Source organism: Spermophilus citellus (genome assembly GCF_964194105.1).
Source record: "Spermophilus citellus genome assembly, chromosome: 14".
NCBI lineage: Eukaryota > Metazoa > Chordata > Mammalia > Rodentia > Sciuridae > Spermophilus > Spermophilus citellus.
The window spans coordinates 68,422,964-68,428,963 of NC_138194.1; positions in this window are offsets into that span (position 1 = coordinate 68,422,964).

Genomic DNA, 6,000 nt, shown 5'->3' on the forward strand with positions numbered 1-6,000 from the left:
ATATAGTTATTATAGACTTATGAAGGAATACAAAGATATTTAATATGTGAAAAAAAATTAATGTACCCTATAAATACAGTACTAATTATCCCGGGCTAACCGATTGCTTAAGCATGTGCAAACCAAAGCTTTATGACTTTATGTGATTGAGCGCTTGGTTTGGGTAAAGGGTGAAAGAGATAACTTCCAGTAACTCACAGCCTAACATATAAGACAGACACAAACAGATTAATACCAATCCCCCCACAGTGAGAACGAACACCCATCTACCACAGAAGCAATTTTGGAGAGTTGACAAAGCTAAGCAAGTTTTAATGAGAGGGGCATTTATGTTGGACTATTAGTAAAAAACAAGTGTTTTCTAAGGCAGGCAACTAGAAGCTCCTGGAAAGTGGTGTAGAAGAGGCAGGTACTTGTGCTGGCTTAGTTATTATTGAAATGACCTGTATTTGAAAGGCATGATTTAAGTCAACTGAGCAAGCACTGTGGAAGATAAACTGGCACAGAAAAGTCACATGATACTGACTCAACATATTTTGGTTATGTACCTATTATGCTCAGCTGTGTTATACAGGAGGACAGGTACAAGGTGGCCCATTGTTATAGAGTCTTTGTCCTCAACTCATTAACAGACACTAAGGAGTGAAAACTTCCAGCTACACACAGAAAGGTGCTTATTAAGAGTCAGAAGGGGGTTTGAGCCTCAGCAACATTTTTCAGGCACCTCATCAAGAGTCTACAGGTAGACTGCTTACTATTTTCAGTTCTGTCACTCCTTAAGTTCTTTTCCCCCTGCCTGTTCCTACCTAATTTCTGAGAAATCTATAAAACCTTAGAGTTACCACAAAATCATTTACTTATGATAATTACCTTGAACACTGTTTATTAGCCCACCAATAAATAGATTAAGCAAAGAGAAATATAATAATGTTTTAATAAACCTATTATGTAGGAGTCTTCCCAGCATTATCAATTGATCACATAACAGAGACTGCATGAGACTAAAGGATCATAAGTATAAGCTCAAAATGACAAGTTCAGTCCTCAGCAGATTCAGGGAAGACATTTATTGTTCTTCGTGGATGCCTTGGGGACTCATTTTCTGGATGCAAAAAAGGGCCATTGGCTTCAGAGGGAATTTTGTTTTATAGGGTGCAATTAGGGTGGTTTCATTCAGATAGTCAGGGGCTAGTTATGTAGGTTAAAACTTGTAACTTAGGAGGGCAGCTATGAAAGGCAGAAACTCATTGTTACTTGGAGAGATAGGAGTTCAGATTGTGAGGGATGGGTATTTTTTTCTGGAATTTATTGTCTCCCAGAGTTTCAATATTTGTCTCCTTCCTTCAGGGCCATTGGTCACTATTTACAGGGTGTCTTTTTAGGACTAATTTGCAATGGGGGAAAGTCAAAGTCCTAACATTCAGTATTTGCCTCCTTCCCTCAGGGCCCACTGTTACCAGGAAAGGATTTACTGGAAGGTTAATGCTTGGCTACTTTCCCCTCCTTCCTCCCAAGCAGTCTCTCTGCTTTTCCTTGGGAGTTGCTTTGTAGGGTTATTATTTTCCATAATTCTTCATTCCAGACTCTGAAAGGATAAAGGAATTGGAGCGCCATATCTGGATCTGGCTGCTTCAAGCTGAGAAGCAGCAAAGTTGGGGGATCTCTCCTTTCAGTGTTCTGGAATAGAGCATGGAGTCCCCAGTGGGAGAGGACCTTAAGCGGAGGCCATCTTAAGCGGAGTTTCCCTTTGTGATCTCAGTGAGTCAGAAAGTGAGCAATAAAATGGCATCCATCCATGTATTATTAAGAAATCGTTCCTATATAAAATTAATAATAGGCAGAGGAAAGACTATTGTAAGTACAGTTATTATAAGAAAGGTGAAGAGTAATTGATTTGCTGTTACCAAGAAAATAATTTCAGCAGGTAATACAGTTGGGACTCTATTGTCCTTAGTGGGGGCCATGTGCCCTACTCAGATTTAGGGTGTACTCTCTACGATTCCAAGAGTGTAGGTTCTTCAGAGCATAGCAAGCATGATTAACTATGGAATCATAGTTTCCTGGCGTTTTAATCTTCTTCATCCTGCTCAACAAATTATGCAAAATAAGAACAGAAATAAAATCAACAGTATAGTTATAGCTAGTAATCCAGTTACATGTGTAGAAAAGTATTTAAAAGGGTTCAGAGAAGAAATTCCTTCAGCTAAACTCCTCTAACTTCTTCATTATTAAAAGTCAGCCATTTTTGTCTCTTCTGTTTCCAGTCTGGTGTGGCTGTTTATGAAGTTAAAGACAAAATCAGAAAACACAGAAAAGAAAAGAGATTTGAGTTGTGGGTTTCGTCAATGAATGTCCCTTGAAGCCAAAGATCTTAAATAGGTCTAATGCTTGAGAAGGAGAGAGATGAAGGAGGACTGAATATAATAAATTTAATTTGTCTCTGAGGGCTGTTAAGAAAAGTTGAAAGGAGGCCTGAGAAAGGGACAGTAGGAATTTCAGGTGTGACTCTCAGCAACTTCCTCAGGAATGGCAGAAAGTAGGTAATGTGAAGTCAGGTGGGACCTGTGGGAATGGAGTGATAAGATGCATTAGCAGGAATGAGTTTTATATTGCTTAGGTGGACCTAGGAGGGGTGGCCTACTAATTTGACTGCAGTGGGAGTGGTTAAAATGACCTTGAAGGGGCCTGCCCACTTTTCTTGGGAAGGGGAAAGGTAAACTAAATCTCCTTCAGTAATAGGAGGGAGGGCTCCTGAAGATTGGGGCTGGGGAAGATGGGTGTGGGCATACTTCCAGAGGGTAGCTCTGAAGTCAGCCTAGAGGGGTTTCAGGGCTTCTGGAAGAAAGCTAGGTGATTGAGGTGGGTCGCCCTAGGAGAAGTTCAAAGGGGCTGATCCTAGGGGCTTCTTGGACAATGCTCCCATCTGGAGGAAAGCCAAAGGGAGGAGCCTAATCCAATCCAAGTGGTTTAGGTTTCGTTCAGGCAAACCTATTTGTCCTTTCAACTTTTCCTGAGCACTGTGGATGATAGGGAATGTGGAAGTTCCATTTTATATTTAAAATTTTAGCCAATTCTTGGGTAATGGAGGAAGTAAACTCTGGATCCAAAGCATGGAATTATTTCCTGAGAAAGTAAGGTTGCTACAGTGGAAGCCCTCTTGTTGCTGGTTGGAAAGGCTTCAACCCATCCAGTAAAGGGGTCTACCAAAACCAGGAGATATTTGGTCTTTCTTAAGGGTGGCATGTGTGTGAAGTCAAGTTGCCAGTCCATGACTGGAAGAACTCCTCTATCTTGGTGAGTGGGAAATGAAGGTGGTCTCACATTGCTGTTGGGGTTAGCCTTGAGACAGGTTGTACATGATTGGGAAATTTGCTGGAGACATTGTAAGTCTGAAGGAGACAGGTTTAGTGACTTCTTTAGGAATATTTGGAGAGAACAAGTGTTTGGATGGAATAAATTATGGAGATAAGACAAGAGGGCCTTGTTTTATCAGGGGGAAGCTGGAGTTTTGTAGGCATGGAATATAAAACTATTTGGGCATGGTAACTAGACTGAGCAATTTTCTTAGTAAGCCTGTCTGACTCCCTTTGCAGTGTAAGATTGCTACCTAACGGGGTCAAAGTGCAGCTTCAAGCAAATCTTTTATGTAGCTAGCATTAAGAATTGGGGTTCTGCTGGGCATGGTGGTGCACACCTGTAATCCCAGCAGCTCAGGAGGCTGAGGCAGGAGGATTTGTGAGTTCAAAGCTAGGCTCAGCAATGGTGAAGCACTAAGCAACTCAGAACCTGTCTCTAAATAAAGTACAAAATAGGGCTGGGGATGTGGCTCAGTGATTGAGTACCCCTGAGTTTACTTCCCAGTATCAAAAAAAAAAAAAGAATCGGGGGTTCTTTCTGAGTTAGGAAGTCCCCCTCCCTCCAGATTAAGATGTTAGAATGAATAATATTGTATGTGTATTTGGAATCAGTAAAAATATTGACTGATTTATCCCTGGCTAATGATAAAGCTTGGATGAGGGCCACTAACTCAGCCTGCTGGGATGTGGTGCCTGGAGGTAAGGGAGCTAACTCTAATATCTGAGTGAGAATGAAAAGGAAATCTGTTTTAGCTTTTCCTTGAATTATACCATAACCTGCAAGGTAAAGGGACTGTTTCTGGGAGCTTCCATCTATGAACCAGTTGGAGAGTCAGGTAAATGCTGTCCATTATTTGAGAAAATGGACTTATCAAAAAGTTCAGAATGTCAGGACAGAAGTGAGACATTATAGGTAAAAATAAATAATGACTGAAAAGATCCTGGAGGGAGTGTGTAGTAAGTACAATAATGGGTTGATAACAATGAAAATTTTCTTGCCTCAGGGATTGGGAGAACTGCGGTTGCTAAAACTTCAAGGCATTGGGGCCAGCCTTGATAAACTAAGTCTACTTATTTAGATAAGAATGCAAAGGGTGCAGGGTATCTTCAGCCTTTTAGTAAGGAACTCCCAAGGTTTGTTCATTTTCTGAATGTAGTGACAGGAAAAAAGGCTTGTTGGGGTTTGGTAATATAGAGTTGAGAATTTGAGAAGAGAATTCTGTAGACTAGAAATGATAGAGGAAAAAGAACAGGGATATGGAAGAAGATCTGACAGGTTTCCTTTGGAAGCTTCATAGAGGAATTTGGCTACAAGGGAGAATTTTGGTATCCAGATGCAAAAATAGTTAAAAAGGCCTTAGAGGGACAGCATGTCTCTTTTTGGTGGTGAGTAGGGGATGTTTTTTAAAGCCTGGAGTCTCTCTGAGGTTATGGTGCAGGAGGCGAGGGTTAATAGGATCCTAAATATTGTATCTCAGGGGAGCAGAGCTGGGCCTTAGATTGAGAAACCCGGTACCCCCAGAAGGCCAGGGAGTTAAGCAGAATGCTAGAGTGACATGTGGAATATTCGAGTGAAGGGCTGTAGAGCAGAAGGTCATCTACATACTGTATTAGGTGGCTAGGGGACAAACTTAGGTGGCCAGATCTCGTTGGAGAGCCTGGCCAAAGTAATGGAGGCTATCTTGGAAGCCCTGGGGGAGTACAGTCCAGGTGAGTTGATAAAAAGTAGTTAATGTTTGAGTCTGTCCAGGTAAAGACAAAAAGTGGGTGTGAGGCAGGATGGAAGGAAATGGTAAAGGTGGCATCTTTCAGGTCTAATACTGAGAAATGTGCAGAGGCTGAGACAGGAGGATCACAAGTTCAAATCTAGCCTCAGCAATGGCAAGGTGCTAAGCAATTCAGTGAGACCCTGTCTCTAAATAAAATACAAAACAGGGCTGGGGATGTGGCTCAGTGGTCAAGTACTCCTGAGTTCATTCCCCCGCTCTCCCAAAAAACTGAGAAATGTGTGGTGGAGACTGGGATATGAGATAAAAGGCTGTAGGGATTGGACACTACAGGGTATGTGGGAACAATTGTCTCATTGATTTTTCTGAAGTCCTAGCTGGAATTGACCCTTGGATTTTGTACTCCAAGAATGGGTGAGTTATGAGGTGAGTGGGTTGGTATGAGGTGTTTGGCCTGTAATAAATGGGAGATAAGGGGTTTTAAACCTTTCAGAGTTAAGGGGATTAAAGGATATTGGGGGAGGATTACATAATAGCTGGGGTCTGTCAGTTGGATATGAACCAGGGGATGGTGTCTTACTATTTTAGGTTGAAAGTATTCCAGACTGTGGGTTAATCCCAGCAAGTAAAGGGCATTTAGAAGGCTTATGGGGTGCATAGACCAGGTCCAGGCCAGAATGTACTAAAAAGATGTGGTGGACTCTAAAGGGGGAATGATAATGGAGGCTTTTAATTTGTGAAGGAGATCTCGACCCAATAGGGAGAACTATAAAGGAATGGGATAATAAAGGGTATCCAAATATGCAAAAAAAGGGGGAGGGGAGTATTTGCAGTGAGTATCTAGGGGTCCCTGAGACTCCCATAATTGGGATATTTGATTTAAAAGTATATCCATGCCATTTATTCAAGAGCGAAAG